General features: G+C 42.9%; 1 long non-coding RNA gene across 4 annotated transcripts in view; it reads right to left on the bottom strand.

Moving 5' to 3' along the window:
• Nucleotides 1-18372, bottom strand: part of LOC119503939 — a 107311-nt gene that overhangs the window by 58510 nt on the left and 30429 nt on the right. For all 4 annotated transcript variants that reach the window (XR_005210416.1, XR_005210415.1, XR_005210417.1 and 1 more), the window contains one exon: nucleotides 5864-5926. This is a non-coding gene — a long non-coding RNA (uncharacterized LOC119503939). The remainder of the gene's footprint in view (nucleotides 1-5863; nucleotides 5927-18372) is intronic.

Below are 18372 nucleotides of genomic sequence, written 5' to 3' on the forward strand. Positions count from 1 at the left end.
TGTGATGGAGATATAGAGTGCGTGAACGACAAGAAAGAGAGAAGAAGGCGAGAGAGACGGAAATAGAGGCAGAGAATGAGGCAGCTTCTTGTTGAGCATCCTAAATTTACCCCAGCGCTGAGGCTCCCTGTCGTTTTCAACTCTTGCTCTCTCAAGAGAACTGTGCCTCTGCCGAGCCCCGACACACACACACACACACACACACACACACACACACACACACACACACACTCGAAGGTACAGTAAAATCTTTGATATTACTGCAGCTTCCTAAACAGCCTCCAAGATTACACTCAAATTTGAATATAAGTACGGATTTCAAGGATGTCTCCAGTATAACAATTGCTTTAGCTCTTAATACGTTTTTAAAATGATACCTGTGAATATAACAGAAACAGTCAAATTACACCCTTGTGGATATTTATCTTTTTTTCCAATAACAGTTTCTGTACTTTCATATATTTCCCCAATTTATCATACTGTGTCCTTGCTGCCTAACCCCTCTCCTCACAAGAGTACTATTGATCCGAGCCACAGTGATAAATGCAATCTTTTATCAAATGGCCAAATTTTACAAATGAGGGTGTAAATGGCCGTGTAGGTCTGGCCGGCCTTTAGGTGCAGAAAAGAAAAATCATTTTAATGAGTTGCATGAATCATGTATTCACATTGTGGTGTTTTAGTGGTGTGTATCTCCCTCTCGGATGATTCAACATGTATCTATACAGTATGTGGTCTCACAATCCAGTACAACAAAACAATAAACTGTGATGCACTGCTTATTTGACTCAATATTTTTACAGGAAGAAATCTACATTTTGGGAAAAGGCCTACACACGTTTCTTGTCGAGAGTTAGACGAGAAAATTGATATCACTCTCATGTCTGTGCATTAAATATGAAGGGGGGCGACTCCTCTGGTTGCAAAAAGAAGTCTGATTGTATAGAAGTCTATGAGAAAATGAGCCTACTTCTCACTTGATTTATTACCTCAGTAAACATTGTAAACATGAGCTTATGGTCTCAATCGCTAGTTTCAAGTCTTCTTCAATACATCATGATGTTCATTTACTAAATTATGGTCCCATTTAGAGTCAAATAGACCATAAAGCAGGGGATGCTTTAGGGCGTGGCTACCTCGTGACTACCAGGTCGCTACCACGGCGTTGTCCATTAAGTTATTTGAACCTTTTTGGTCACCTAAAAATGTCTTATTGTACTAAGCTCCACCCTCTCACGGCCCTTCTGGTTGCAAATAACCAAGATGGCGAAGGCCAAAATGCCGAATTCGAGGCTTCAACATGGCAGTCCACAAACCAATGGGTGACGTTACGGTGACTTCGTCCACTTCTTTTATACAGTTCATGGTCTGGGACCAGTGACTTCTGGAGGATTTTTTTTATTTTTTTTTTATCTTTGGACAGAGCCAGGCTAGCTGTTTCCCTTCTGTATGCTAAGCTAAGCTATCATACCCTGGCTGTAGCTTCCTATTTAATACACAGATATGAGAGTGGTGTCTTGTCGCTTTAACACTCGATATGAAAGCAAATAAACACATTTACCAAAAATGTTAGACTAGTCTTTTAATAATAAAAGTGTGACTAAAAATACTACTGGCGTGTGCGTGTAAATAAAACAGCACACAGGTGAACTGTTGACAGTTAGCCGCCTTCAACCAGGTGGAGGGCCAGTTAGAAGTAGCATGAGATGCTAATGCTAACGTCGTTGAGAAATTTGGTCAGCTCTGTGGTTCTATATCGATGTAGCCAAATCTCTGACTCTTTGTCTCAGTTTTCCAAAATGTATTGGTTAATCTTTGCACCTAAATGGCATATCCAAGGGGTTTTTTTTCTTTGGGTTTTCTTACAAATTAATTAGGGCTGCTATAATTTTGACAGATATTGCAATTGCAATTTGCAATATTAGAGGGATTTTACATCATTATTCTCATTTTCATTGAAGAACATATTAAAAGGATTATGGTGTGATTTTTGTGTCTGTATATGATCTGTATGTGATATGATATGATCTGTAGGCCAGGACATCTCTGCAGCACGACAATATTTAATTAAAAATGGCATTTTGACACACTTTAACAAATATTGTGATTTGAAAATTGCAGTAGGTCATATTGCGATTTTGATAAAATTTTGATACATTTTTTAGCCCTAAAATGAATGCTAATGAATAAGAGATTCTTCTGCCGACAGAATTAGGCTGAATAAGAAGTGCTCAATAACGTCAAGTGCTGACATTATTTAAAAAATAAGACATAAATAAACATAACACTCAAGGTAAAAAGGCAAGAAAAAGCAAATGGCATTCATGAGACAGCCGAGGAACGAATAGAGTCAGAGTTGCAATGAGTAAGTGAAATAGACAGTGGGGAAAAATAGACTTGCTGAAGTAGAGTTAAGTGAAAAAGTCGACACATGGGGAGCGAAACAGAGAGGCAGAGATATTGGATCAGGCAAATATTGAGCAAGAGCAACGGCAGAGACAAAGCGAGGAGGTGAGAAAGAGATCAACAGAGTGAGGAGACGAAAAGCTTAATGACAACGGCAGATATGTTCACGGTTCTCGCTGCCTGTTCCCGTTTCCCCTCCGGCTGCCATGACGGCGAGCACCAGCGGCGGTGGAAGGTCCAGAGCAGGAGGCCCGGCCGGGACAAAAAGCATTTGGTCATTTCACAGAGCGCTGCAGCCCACCAAAACAATGTTGAAGCAATCAGAGCTAATTGCGCACTAATGACTCCCCTTCCACTTTCCCTCTCTAATTGGCTGGCGCCATCTGCGCACACACATGCACACTGGAATGCATCCCGCGTACACACACAGCTCCTGTTCTCACAACGCAAGCATCCACAACAGGCATCAATTAAACTCTCAAAAACAACACACAGAAAAGAACATTTCAGCTAAGTAGAGGATGAGAGATTCTCTGACCGTGTGCTCGGACACCCATGGGGGGCATTTACAGTTTACACTGCCGGTGAAACCTTTAGCATGTTTGCATTGATTTTTGCCTTCGGAGCAGAGCGGTTAAAATAATGGTGCAATCATTTGTTGCAATAAATGGATAACAGGAGGAGTGTTTTCGTGACTTGAACACAATTCGCCCCGATGAGCCTGTGATTACAGCCCGCTGATGGATCTCCTTATCACACGCTCCATTTTGCCTCCCCCTCCTCTCCCACCTGGCACGTGAATGCCGTTTCATCCTCAGGAATATAGCTTGTCATTGCTGTCATCTCTGCGGCGCCTTTCCCATGCATCAGGTTTCCTCACTGCAGTTCTTTGTTATCACTTAGCAGGAAATCTTTCTTGGCTGCGCAGTGTGGAAACCATCACCGCAGGCAAAAAAAGGTGAAATGGGTACAGCAGGGGGAAAGTGCTTCAAGTGCAGCGGTTGCCATGGAAACCACCTTTACCCAGGTTCTCCTCGTTTTCGCTCACCTTCCAGGATTCGAACGGCTTGCCGGCTTAATTGACAGCTGCGGAAACGCACACCAAACTCGCACACACGGTCCTGGAAAATGATTAAATCCGTTGCCCACCTGCTTGTTTACACTCTGGCGACCGATTCCTCTCTGTTTCCTGTTTACTGAGACATCGTTCATGCTACCATCTGTCCGTTTTTTTTCCTGTTTGTAGTGAAAACATAATTTGTTCAGAGCAGGTAGAGCACTTTACTTTTGCATAACTGTTTCACACAACAATGGGATGCTTTGCTTTTGCTCGGCAACGCACACGGCGAGCCGACTGCAACTCTGTCCACACAGTGAGGCTTTTCTCCTGTTTGACTGTGTTCTTGTTGTTGTGTGTGCTTCCACTTGTTTACCAGCAAATAAATGTGTGTCTGTCTAAATGCATGTGTGTTTGTCTGTGTAGCTGTGTGTGTGTGTGTGTCTTCAGGGCTAAACAGAGGCGTATTAAAGGTGATGACACCACCTTGGAGAAAGCCCGAGGCTCCTGGTGAACTGGACTGCTGCTGTAACTATAACTGAGAGACACCCCAGAAAACACACCCTCTGTTCACAGACACACATACTCTGAGAGATCCCATCGATGCTCTGGAAGGTGCAGCTCTATTTGAACACCCGCGTTTGTATTTCTTCCCAAACACGAACGCTCCAGCTTGATTCTAACACCACAAAACCACATTCGTGTGAGCTGACGCAAAGACGTGCAAGATAACTGAATTTATAACACTTCACACTTGTCAGCTCCGTAAAACAAAGTGTCCAGATGCGAGCTCGGAGTAATGACACTCCGTCAGAGCGGTGCTATGATACCCAGCTTTGAGGCGTTTTTCACATCCCATATGGCAAAACTGAAAATAGCCTTTTTTAATTTAAACTCGTTCCTGAGGAACATGTTTAATTTGATGTCGTCTCAAATCTTACTTTGAGCATCTGTCCTTGGTTTGAAGGAGATAGTTGAACTAGAACTAGAACTTCCGTTTGTAGTCTAACATAATTCACCGAGTCAAACTGATAGTAGGTGAGGTGTTTACCCGCGCTTTATTTACACTCTGCATCGCTGGTTACATCATATTACTCTCAGAGTCCAGGGTCAAGCTGTGTCACTTCACAGGAAGCGGTGAGCAACTGTGTTTGTGAGTGTTTCATCACAGCAGGGCTGAGTGGAACTTAATTTCTGGTTCAATTAGCTGATTCAACACAATCTCATGGGAAGGCGTATAAATAGCATGACATTACACGTGTCATGAGGATGCATTTTTGCATTTCGTGTGTCATTTGTATGCCTCATTTGCATTATTTTTACACCACACAACAAAACTATGGTAACGTCCGCAGTTAGGTTTAGGCAACAAAACCACTTAGTTAGGTTTAGGAAAAACATCATGGTTGGGCTTAAAATAAGTAAGCAAAAGACGTATGAAACAATGTAATAGAAGTATGGAAGACACGTCACTGTCTGTGTTTGTTTGACCCATCCACCTCCCCTCCCACCTGCCGTAAGCAGTCGTACTCACTTTTTATTCTACGTCACTAGCTCTGAGCGTAGCGTATTTACGTGGATGCGTTTACATTGCAGTCAGTACAGACTACGTGGCGTACACACGACACGCCAAAAGCAAGAACACCGTTCTTACTGCACACTAAATGCATTGTGCATTATCGTGTCATTCATGCACCTTTTCGTTTAGTTACAGACCTTAGTTGATCAGTGATCTGTACGGATCCCCTCCCACCGTTCAGTACGCAAGTGAACAGCGGATTGATTACATAGCTTAACCATCATATTGTGAAATAAAGTTTTACTGCTAACCCTTGTTGGATGATATTCAGTAAAAATATGCAATCGGGAGATCTGTATTAGCGCTTTCTAGTCGCCGATCCCTGACGATGGATATTGGGCGAAGGTAAATTAAAACATTATCATGATGTGTTCAAATGTAATCTTGTAAAATGTAGTTTTTGGGGAGAAAATTGAATAAAAACAGTTGTTTGAAGGAAATTATTTCACAGCAATAAAATATACATAATAGAGAGGGAATAATGACCTGTTTAACTTCCTAACACTAGCTCTGAGCAGCTTGTAATACATTATTAAAACTACTAATGCCAAGATTTTTTTTATCAGTAAAAATACAATCTTTTATTTCCTAATCATTTTAACTGTGTGTTTTTATGCAAATGACCATTATAGATGACTATAACAAAGTAAAAGGATCCATCTAGCTATTCAGGGTCGCGGGGGGGGGGTACTGGATCCAATCCCAGCTGACATTGGGCGAAGGCGGGGTACACCCTGGACAAGTCGCCAGCCTATCACAGGGCTGACACATAGAGACAGACAACCATTCACGCTCACCTTAGAGTCAACAATTAACCTAACCTGCATGTCTTTGGACGTTCTCCTCGTGTCAGTGTGGGTTTTCACCGGCCCCCTCCCACAGTCCTAAGTAAAAAGGATAACATTTAAATTAAAAAACAACAACAAAAACTATCTGTATATCGGCCGACATGGCTCATTGACGATCGGCAATCTGTATCTCTCTTAAAGTTATATTTGCTACCTTTTTTTTTTTGCTGATCCGATACGTAACTCAAAACTGTGATACAATCTGAACCATGAGTTTTGTGATGTTGCACCCCTACTAGCTCTGAGCGTAGCATATGTACGCGGATGCAGACTACATGGCGTACAAATGACACGCCAAAAAGCAAGAACGCCGTTCTTATTACACGATAAATGATTTGTCATTCATAACGCCATCTAGTGCAACTGGACTGGCTGATTTGTGGTGAATATCAGGACTTTGTGTCTTTGACCATTTATACGAGTGTGTGTGTGTGTGTGTGTGTGTGTGTGTGTGTGTGTGTGTGTGTGTGTGCGTGTGCAGTGGGCTGTTCTTTCACAGTGTTGTGCACCTCGTCCCTGAGTGTGACAGGAGCAGATGTTAAACCCAGCGCCGGCCGCGGGGCTTAGAACACAACTCCCATCAAACAAAACTATTTCCCCCTCTGGACGGTGGCTCTGCAGGCCAGTTCAGCTCTTTATCCAGCGTTCATTCTCTTTGTTCATCATAAATCCTCTGCTGATGCCAGAGAAAAAATAAAACAGGCAAATGTCAACCCTCAAGCTGGGACAAAAAGTTCCACTTATGTTACAAAAAAGGCCTTCTGGCTGATTGGGCTGTCACTAAATCTAGGTCGCTGTATGGTTTTTGACATACAGTACAGGTGTCGGTAGACTTGTCGTGGTAGTCGGTGTTACCGGGGTTACACGGCGGTCAGGCACAAACCGATTACAATACGTACCCACCGCCGTTTTGCTTTTTTTTACAGAAATAAAACCCATTTAGTTCATTTTGGCGTATCAGCGGCGTGTTATCAATGAATAATGACCCCTGCGGCCCCGCAGCAAAAGCTGGATCAGAGAGGCCAGTCACACAGCCACCCGACGGTAAAGATCAAAGTAAGCAGGGTACACATATTGAGCGCCGTCTTTTCTTGTAAAATGTCCGGTGTAATCACTAACACCGGTGTTGTCACAAGTTTATTAACCGATGGGAAAATGTCCTCACCGTCACATCCCTAGGTGCCGGGGATGATGGGTAGATTGAGCAGCTAGGATTAACAAAGTGTGTGATAGAGAAAAGGGAGCATTTTCCTTTAAGTGTCCGACTCAAACTTTCTTCTCATCTGTTCCGGAGAAGCGCACTTTGCACTTTTCCATTACTTTCCTAACCTCGTCCGTGTACAGCCGCTGTAACCCCCGCGTGCCAGTTTCGGGGAAACAGCAGGCCGGGGTTTTGAACTAGCAACCCGGTGGCCACTGGGAGGGAGCATTACCCTCGGTGGCGTGCAGGTCCAGACCTCTTGGCAGAGCGTTCTGACGGAGAGCAAACACATGTAACCAGTGGGAGTCGGCCCATCTGTCTCTGTCTCCGTCTAGCGGCACGCACACACACACATTCACACACACAAATCCTTAGGAAAGTGAGACATGAGCCTGTGTTGGCAGTGACAAACGAACTGCACGGCGAGGGAAAACCAGTTAGAAGATGAAGTGACCAATAGATCAGACAACTGAGACTCTCCCTTTCTCACTCTCTCTCGCTCTGTTGTTCTGCTTTCTCTCAACCCTCACCCTAACAGGAGCTAGGTAGGAAACTTTTAAAGGGTCAGTTAACTCAACTGACCCTTTACTAAACACATCTTTTATCACTTATATCTCTGGTGGTAACCAGCCATACAGTTTTTATTGCCCAGGTTTTGAGATATCCATCTCATTTCTGCTTATGTCCCAACGGCATTGCGTATTCGGAAGAGCCACTGGTACCGTAGTTCAAAGTTTTCATAGGTAACATTTTTATTCGGGCTGTCAATCAATTAAAATATTTAATCGCGATTAATTGCATGATTGTACATAGTTAACCATGATTAATCGCAAATTAATCACACATTTATTATCTGTTCAAAATGTTAAAGGGAGATTTGTCAAGTATTTAATACTAATATAAACACGGAAGTGGGTAAATATGCTTGCTTTAAGCAAATGTATGTATATATTTATTATTGGAAATCAATTAACAACACAAAACAATGACAAATATTGTCCAGAAACCCTCACAGGTACTGCATTTAGCATAAAAAATATGCTCAAATCATAACATGGCAAACTGCAGCCCAACAGGCAACAACAGCTGTCAGTGTGTCAGTGTGCTGATTTGACTATGACTTGCCCCAAACTGCAAGTGATTATCATAAAGTGGGCATGTCTGTAAAGGGGAGACTCCTGGGTACCCAGAGAACTCTTTTTCATTCACATATCTTGAGGTCAGAGGTCAAGGGACCCCTTTGAAAATGGCCATGCCAGTTTTTCCTCACCAAAATCTAGAGTAAGTTTGAGTGTTATTTAACCTCCTTCGTGAAAAGCTAAAAATCGCAAGTTGCGTTAATGCATTAGAGAAGTTAGTGGCGTTAAAACAAATTTGCGTTAACGTGTTATTAACGTGTTAACTTTTACAGCCCTAATTATTATTATAGATTAATGATATGCCCACCCATTTGAAATATTTCAACTTTGTTTCTAAAAAAAGACATCTTAAGTCCTGAAACACACAACGTACTAAAGTTACTACGCAGGACTCAACAATAAGGATTACCCGGGGCAAGTAAAAATTGACATCTGGCAAGTAGATTTCTGATCCACTTCCCTGAAGTGAAAAAAACATCGACGTTGAACCCTGCTATGGTTTTGTTCCTAGGCTGGACTTTTAGTTATTTATAACAAATGTCGAAATGATGTCGAGTAAGGTTTTCTTACTTCTGGAGCAGACTTCTTTGGCAGGTAGTCTCTCTATAGAGAAGAAGTCAGCCAGAGGCGTGAATCAGAGTAATACGTATCAAATTCAGACAGCTCCATTGTTGGAATTTAGGAAGGCCATAGCCGCTGAATTCATCCAATACGGACCCAGAATCTGAAAGTGAACTGATGTAAATTGCTGAATGTATTAATCCATTTCCTTCACATGTTTCAGATCAAAATGTAGTTGACCTCGCTATATACTATATGTTTTTTTATATACCCAGGCTTGTACCATCGACTTTGATCAAAGAGGTAGTTATTTTCAACACAATTGTTCATCTTTTGTACTGATGATTCACCTGCAGGCCTTGAACAACTGAAGGTATCTAACACCTTTTTCCAGAGACAATAGTTGAATCTACAGACATACTGTGCCACATTCTCACAGGGTTATTTCTTTGATAGAAAGTAGTTTCAATGCTGCGAACACCACGAATGAAGTTCCATTCACCTCCATTGTGTTAGTGATGTCTCACAACCTGAAAAGAAAAATTCATACTGGCTAGACAACTAAATGAGAAAATTCGTTTTTTGGTCAATTGTGTGAACCTTTTTTATTTCAGTGGTTCAAAACATATTTTCCTTGAAAGGAATCAATATATTTGCTTCATCTGAGTCGGAGGTAGAAGGAAGTTACCCCTTTTATTTTTGCAGTCTGAGTAACATGACGTCATATCCATTCCGTATACGTCAACCGAAATAAACCGCTTTTTGAAAGGCTAAACGCCAACAAATATGAATTGAAGCAGAATATTTCTACTACTAAGTAGAAAAAAATATATTTTTTTGAATAGTTTTATATACAGACTTTTGTATAAATTATCCAGCAAGTGTGTTATTATGATTTTAGTTATACATGAGCAAATCTAATTTTGACAACCTCAAAGCAGACGAATCCTGGTGCGCTCCCTGTGATCTTTGACGCCACTCCAGGTTGGGAACTACTGCTTTAATTGATCACTATACCGCGTCTATATATATACTCTCATTCTGTTATTCCTTATGGTGATAAGGATGGAGAGATATGTGTGTGCATGTGTGTGATAGAGAGAATGAAGGGGAAAGAAAGTGAGACACTGTGAATGTGTGAGGAAAAGGCGGCAACGGCTTCCACCTCGAGTGGGCTTCATTACCATGCATCTGTCAGAGCGCAGTAGGTCTTGTTGCCAATGGCAATGTGGAAGGGAGTTAAAGAGCATCAGCATCTTTTTCTCTCTCTCTCTCTCTCTCTTTCTCTTTCTCTGTCTCTTTCTCGCTGTCTGTCTGTCGCCACCGTCTCTCCTCCTCTCTCGCTTTCTGAGCGAGAGCAGTTAAACACATCAGCATGTCTGTCATCGCTCTGGCCTCGCCGTCTGCAGACGCCGACACAGTGCAGACAAGAAAAGTCCATTATCGCTTCCCTCAGTGTGACTATTTATCTCTCTCACCATCTCGCCCTGTCACTCGCAAACCCACCCACCCACCTACCCCGCTGGCAGCCCCACACACACACACACACACACGCACACACACACACACACACACACATATCCACACACACACACACACACCAACCAACTAGGACTGTGACGGGCAAAACATTGCATCACTTGTCTTTCTGTCTTTCAGTGAGAGATGCTGACACCCCACTTTTCCAAAAGGGGTATATGTGTCTAAACGTACTGTGTGTGTGTGTGTGTGTGTGTGTGTGTGTTGAAACTGACTGAATAATGCTACCCCTTCCCCCAGCAACTATTATCCATGTGTTCTTTGCACAAGACATTTAACCCCGAACTGGCCCAGCGGGGACGCTCAGAGACCGACAGCCGAATGGTGCTTGTAAAGAGCATGCTCGGTTGAGTTTCCCTGGACAAATATAAAAAGTTAGGAGAAATGTACAGAGTGGACTAAAAAGCTCAACATTTTGTTGTTATATTTCCGGGAGTAAAATGAGAAGATTGGTATTAAATCTCATGTTTGTGGGTTTAAGTAGGAAGCTAAATTACGAAACGTGTTTAGCTAGTTCAGCATACAGACATGGAGGCCCGAGGAACACATCTAGCCTGGCTCTGGGGGAAAAAAGAAAAGCATCTCATCAACTCTGGCTGTCCTTTTTAAAAAGTTGAATACAGTGGAAACCACTTTTAGTGATTAGTGAGCTTATATGGATCAAAAAGCATGGGACAGAGTCATTCCTATACACATGCTGTTTAAATCATTCACTTATAGTAATCAAGTAGTCCTCTTGCAGTGTTTGTTTTTGGTCTTTTCATACATTACAACATATGGAAAAACATTTTGAAACTACGGTAGACTAATTGAATTTGTGTTTTGTTTTTTACTTTACTCCCTCGATACTTATCCATCGTTTGCTTTCCAGCTGGATACCTGAGGCTGTTTTGGCGTGCTGGTATCGTGACGGGAAAAGGAAAGTAATTTTCTTTGAATAAAAAAACTAATGTGCAACCTGGAAAGCACCTGTGGTTGAAACCGCCCTCGTCAAGTGGATTGATAATGCCTGGTCACGTAATGCCCCCAAAGTGAAACTTTGCCGATCCTAAACCGACTCTACGGCACACATGCAGACCGGCGCCTGTCTTCCTCCATGCCGCTACCGGGTGAGAAAACGAAGAGCCCTGGCAAAGGGGCGCCGTTCTGCATGCACGCTCGTGCTGCAGTGTCGGACAAAAACGGCAATTCCTGGTGGTCCTTTTCATTACTTTGTATTCATGTAATAAACATACAAATGTCAATTAAATGGTAAACTGCATTAGAAATGAGCATGAGTGCATGTGTTTCTGCTACCAGTATTTACAACAAGCACACAACTTCTGCATGTCAGCGCCCCAATATGAAGGGCCGTCCTAAAGACTTTGGATTGGTTCTTGATCATTTCTATAATTGTTACCACTCAGTTTTAGTTAGTTGGTCTTCTGTCTGTAGTTGAGCAAAGCGTTTAGAGACTGACTTTTGAGTCTAGCATGTATTTGTCATTTTTTATTTCTGTTTATGTACAGGTTAAACAGAAAATACTTAATTAAGTTGAGGTGTTGGTGGCCGTACCTTGTCTTGCAAGCTGTTTCTTCCTGCTTTCAGTCTTTACGCTGAGCTGACTCCAGGTCCATACAGAATGCAGAGACATGAAAGCAATCTCACTCTAACGAAAATAAAGCCGATAAGTGTATTGCACATAATGTTGGAACTGTTTTCTTTCTGAAAGACTTCATCTCATGAACCAAGTCAGATGAGTTGCAAAATGAGCAGCTTTTTTCATTTCCCCCTGGTTGCTATGCAGATGTTGATCCGACTTCCAGCCTTCAGACCTTGAAACAAAATTCGCAGCTTTGTACTTTTAAGACTATGAATACCTTTGAAAAAAAGGCAGCTCCGGTCCGTTTCAGTACTCCAAAGTTTTTTCCCTGGACAGTTTGGACTTTTGGCTATCCATCAAAATGTTTTGGAGGAAAGCGCTCGCCTGCTGCGGCCCTCATTTTAACTACAAAAAGCCTCTTTAACGGCAAAGCCAGCCCTATTTTAGCTGCTGTCATCTCTTCAAACACCCCCTCCCGCCGCCTCGATCCAAGCACTTTGTAGTGTTGAGGTGGGAGCGCCGCGTGTCTAAGTGGAACGGTTGACTGGTCAGGCAGGACGAGGTGTCGGGGAAAAAGGCCCGTCCTATCAGGTAGAACCTCCATCAGCGCTGCAGGGACCTCTTGGCTTTCAAGCCTCCAGCACACTGACAGAACGCTTTAAGGAGCTCTTTTAAAGTGCAAGCTATCTTCTTAAGCTGAGATGGAGAGAGACCTGCACACACACACACCAGCGCAGTCTGTCACGAGTCCAAATGTACAGCGATGTACTAAAGTGAGGCTGATGTAGCCGGGCCGGTGTAGGAGTGAGGTGGAGAGAGGTGAGATTGGAAGTCCCGCGGCAGGAGGAAGTAGGAAACTAACTGAAACGAATAACCAGAGGGATTTTTTAGTGAATCTTTCAGCAAAAAATCAACAGGAGGAGAAACTTACATTGAGAAAATGATGTGTTGAATAAAGTAGCTAATATAAATCTGATGCATATGGATAGATATTTGAGAGACATCAGGTTATAAAATTAGACATTTCTCACCTGTTGTCTCGCTGTTGGCTTTGTTCAATGCCGACAAGGCCTTGCTACACTATCAAGAGAAAAGTTTCTTTGGCGGAGGACCTTCCTCTATGGCTTCATGTCTATAATAAAATCCCCTGTCTGCACTCTTTGGACTCTTTAATTTCCGTGCTGAAATACACCCTGAAGGAAGCCGTGTTGTCTCCGCAATCGACGCACGCCCCGGCGTGTTGTGTTCCTCAACCAACATTTACTCCCGTATTTATCTACATCGCCAGACCCAGCTGCGGACCGCTGATTGGTTTTGCTTGAGTAATGAGCACAATCGACAGAAAGTACAATTTAATTAGGATCCGCGAACGGCGACGCCGAGATGGGAGATACTGGAACAGGACGGGGATGGCGATTAATGGAACAACGCCTTCCCAGTGTTCCATCATTGCAATCTGATTTATTAATTACCCATGGCGGTGGGGTTTTTATCTCGCTCGTCATGGAAATTGGCAGAAGAGACACACTAACCGCATACACACTCACAAAAGGGAAGGCGACGCTTGATATCACGGGGAGGCTCGTCTTCCCTCTGTGTGATGGCGAGCTCTGTGACTCATGGCGGGGTTTACTTGAATGAGCGCTTGAAAGAAGGAATGATTGACAGTTTAGTACAGTCAGACTCCACCAAACATGGCTGACCTCAAACACACCCATGATTGGATTTTTCTATATTTTTGTAGGTGGAGAGGTCAAGGGGGGTCATGTGATTAAATGCCGCCTGCTTTCTGCCTCCGTTATGGCAGGTAGTGACATCACAGCCACAGAACAGTCGGAGGGAAATAAAAAATGAAATCCCACTTTAATATCCAGCTGCTCGATGCCTCTGGCAGGGATTAGGACCAGATTACGCTCGAGTGCTCCGTGCGTCCTCTGCGGCGTACTGTATATCCACAAACACAATTACTCAGGCAGACAGGCACACAGGAAGTACAACACGGCACGCAGAAAGATGCAGCACGTTCAGGTTCACTTTTCTTGTTGCCGTCTGTCTTTGTGTTAAATCAAAGCTGAAGCAGTGTTAAAGAGAGGCAGACCTATAGAAGTCACACTTTTCATTTCCCTTTCCTTGGTTTCCTCCCGAGGTCACAATTCTCCCGTATTTGTCCCGAGTTATGACACATTTTCACACTTTTTTTTTTCTTTTTCGTTATCTACTGTACATCGTGTATTAGCCCTACTGTTTCCACCTGGATAACAACACAGCTACACCAATGTTGTTTCCTGACATGCATGTGACACGGAAGAGAGCTGCTCGCGACACAATGTGGTTTGAGCTGCCATTAAGCGCACATCACAGCGTGCAGTGGCCAAACTTGGGCTTTGCTCGACTCAGCGAAAAGCCATCACAGCGCAAGCCGTTAGAAATAACGGGTTTCAGAGCGCGGTGGTGCCGTGGTCGCATTGTGTCTGAAAGGGCCTTCAGTGAGTGAGAGAGGGAAATGGAGAAGGAAATACTCAGCAGGGGCAAAAAAATTAATGGATGAATGAAAACTGATGTATACTAGTTCACGCCAGAGGGGCAAATTATTCTGTATTTTTTTCCTGATAATTAAAAGTAAATGTCAAAGTATTTAACATAAAAATGCTGTTGCGGGCGCCTGGGTTAGCTCACTTGGTAGAGCGGGCGCCCATGTAACAAGGCTTGGTCCTGACCGCAGCGGCCCGGGTTCGAATCCGGCCTGTGGCCCTTTCCGCATCCACTCTCTCTCTCCCCCTTTCCAAGACTCTATCCACTGTCCTCTCAATAAAAAATGGAAAATGCCCCCAAAAAAATAACTTAAAAAAAAAAAAATGCTGTTGCAGTGTTCTTAATATTTTACTATTTTCATTCTTTAAAAATCACCAGAATGGAGGAAACAAAGTCTCTGAAACTCTGGGTGGACCCCCAGATCCCGACAATTTGGCTCCAAAAACCTCCCTATTTTTGAGGTCTCAAGGTTGGCCAGTATGATAGAAGCTTTATATACACTTAGACATGCATGTCCGCTTGCAGACACTTATATATTGTGTGCAACTACTGTATATTCCTCGTGATTCAACACTGTAGCTGCCTCTGCACACAAATCTCCAACAAACCAACCAGCCTGAAATCTTTTATTTTGGTTGTTTCCAATAGTGTCTGCTGTCAGTGAAGTTGACTGACACCTGTTGGATGGGATTTTGGATGTTTTGTTTTACAACGAAGTGACTCCTTGAAGAGTCAGCGCTCAAAGCTTACAAATATTTGCCTCTGATGCAAATTTTTTGCAAGAGCCAGAAGTGGAACTGCATATAGCACACAATGAGAATGAATCACCAATGATGTGCTGCTTGTGGGTGGCAAATTGTGCAGACCGCTTTGTTTGAAATTTCAAAAGGCAAAGTGCCGAGCATGCATGCATGCATTCTATTGGGCCGCATTTCTATCACCGCGGATGAGTGAGCTGCCACCTGCTCACGCTAACAGATACGATGTAGTGGACCAGTCTGTCAACTACTCTCTGTGTGTGAGGAAAGGAAATCCATGCATCTGTTGGTTTACTTTAATTGTGCAGTGACAAACCGAGGACACGACATGATTAAAAAGCGGTAAAACCAAGGGGATACATCTGAAAAAGACACAAGTTACAAATGTGTGCAGCTAAGAAGTAACCCAAGGGGCTTATTAAAACTCACCGAAACAAAGAAATCGGGGAAAGCAGTGAGAATAAAGTTAAAAGAAATTACCCAAATATAGTGTCGAAATAAATCAAATGAATGAGGCAGAGTCATTTTTAAAAGAAAAACTGAAATTAAAATGTATTGTTGCAAATAAATCAGTACATATATCATAGGTTTGTACTTATTTATGGTCAAAATTGTAATGACCAAATAGAGAACATTTTAATTTTATTTATTTGTGGTGATAGCATCCTCCAGAGAAAAACACTCATTCTACCACCACAGCAAATTAAATTCTCAAATTTAACACCTTCCACAAAGTTTCTTTAAATATTCATCAGTTCCTTTTTAAAATCCACATGAATCACTCTTCACACCGGCATAAATTAGATCCACCACAGCATTTATCGAAAAAGAAAACACGTCACTTTTAAAGCTGTTACTCCGAGTTTTTCCCTTCTTCCAAAAACAGTGGTGAAGAATACCAGGACCAAAAGGCAGGCAAGCAGGAGGAGAGTTTTCATTAAAACAAACTTATGACTGGTGTGTTAACTGCGTGCCAAATTAATCAGAGCACACAAGGCCAAATTGCCTCCTAAGTTACAATATGACTGGTTGCTGAGAAGCAATGTGGCATTTAAAAGGCTATTTTTTAAACAGATTCCGGCGCAGTGCTCACTCCACATAAAACACAGCGGGGCTACATTACACCACTTCCAGCAAACTGAAAACAATGAAGGCAAAACGGCATCACCGATCTGTTTTAACCAGATATTCAACCCGATCTCATGGAAAGACATATACATAGTACGACATTACAAGGACATTCCACATGTTATGAAGACACATTAGCCTTTTCACATGTCGTTTTTAAGCCTCTTTTGCATGCCATTTTTACACCACGCAACAAAACTACGGTAACGTCCGCAGTCAGGTTTAGGCAACAAAACCACTCATTTAAGTTTAGGAAAAACATCATGGTTGGGCTTGAAATAAATACGTAAACTAAGTAAAATACATACGGAAACAACGTAACAAAAGTACGAAAAACACGTCACAAACATTACTGACGTAACTTCAAAATAACAATACTTTGGGACATGAAAACCTGTCTCGAAAAGCGGTCTCCTGGTTAAAAGTCCTGTGTTTATTCCCAGCCGCCATAAGCAGTCTCTCTCACTTTTAATTCTACATCACTGGCTCTGAGTGTAGCATATTTACACTGATGCATTTACATTGCAGTCAAAGCAGACTACATAGCGTACAAATGAGACGGCAAAAGCAAGAACGGCGTTCTTATTTCATGCGAAATGACTTGCGATTGCCGTGTCATTCATGCGCTATTTAGTGCTTCTGGGCTGGAATATTTTTTTGGTCTAGCTCAGCTAAAAACACGAAAACACTGAATCCGTCAGCACGTTATTGTAACCGGTACCGACAACGTTATCTTCACTTCACCTGTCTGCTCTGCTCCGCTCCGTGTGTGTGTGTGTGTGGAGAGGCCAAGTCCTGCACTCGGTGAAACACGAGAGCAGAGGATATTAATGATTGTGTGAAATTTTAGCAGCGGCACTCATTAATGAATACAGGGGAAACACTGCTGTGTGTAGGCAAAATCACAAGATCATGCATTCCAAAAAGCAGCACCACAAATTACTCACTAACACACGCCTTCCTTTCCCAAAACCGCCCTCACTACTTCCATCTCTCTCTCTCTCTCTCTCCCTCCCTCTGCCTCCACTTCGATGCAAAAGACCTTGATGTCTCTTTGAGGGTTTGCCACGGCACATTTCCACGGCAAATCTAGCGTGTCATGCCTGTGCCAGCATTGCCAAGTCCTCATCATTCATCGAGATGACTCACAAAGCAAGGCCGAAACACAAATGCCTCTGCCATCGAAACCCCCCGGAGAGAAAACATGTCTTTATATTAGAAGAAGAAAAGGGAATGGATTCGCACTGATTGGCCTCCGCTGCCTCCCGACTGAGTCCACTCTGATGATCAAGCCTTGAGCAGGTGTATCAAACGGCGGCCTTGTGGCTCGGATACGAGGGGAAATTGTTTCACAGATTGTGGGAAATTAATTGTTGTCTCTAATTACCTTCCTTTGTGTTCATCTGAATGTTCCACATGCGGAAAAAAACTTCACACAAAAAAAAAAGATTAATGCTGCAGAAAGTCAACGTGACATGTGATAAGTCACCAACTTCCTTGTTAATGCTGGTTCCTCAGAGCAAAAAAAAAAAAAAAAAAAAATCACCAACCTCTTTCAGTACTCCCTCGTATTCCCCCGAGGTGACGAGAATTCACATCCAGCAATGATCACTTGAGTTCACGGTACAAAAACAGGCGGAACTCATATTTACAGTGATCAAACAGGGTGGCAAACCAGTCCCTGAGGCATGCCATCTTCCACCCACTCATGAAAACGCACCTCGCACGCTCACACATAGAAAACGTACACACACTCTGAACCTCAAGCCGGCTGAAGCAACATTTGATTTGAAGTGATGGAAATGCAGGAACGCAAGCTTGTAATCCTGTAAGGGTGACTCCGGCGCGTTGGAAAATGGGTCCCAGTGGCGGTGCGGCACTGGCTCAGGGGCATTGGTAAATGAATCTGTCTGCAGTCACGCAGCCAAATGAACACGGGGAAGCTAAGTAAGAGAGCGGCGGGTGCGGCAGTTCATTTATGAAATGTATTAGGATTTATGAGGCAATGAAGTGTAAAGGTGCTTTATTACTCTCCCACCGCC

Source organism: Sebastes umbrosus, chromosome 15 (genome assembly GCF_015220745.1).
Source record: "Sebastes umbrosus isolate fSebUmb1 chromosome 15, fSebUmb1.pri, whole genome shotgun sequence".
In the NCBI taxonomy this organism is placed as follows: domain Eukaryota; kingdom Metazoa; phylum Chordata; class Actinopteri; order Perciformes; family Sebastidae; genus Sebastes; species Sebastes umbrosus.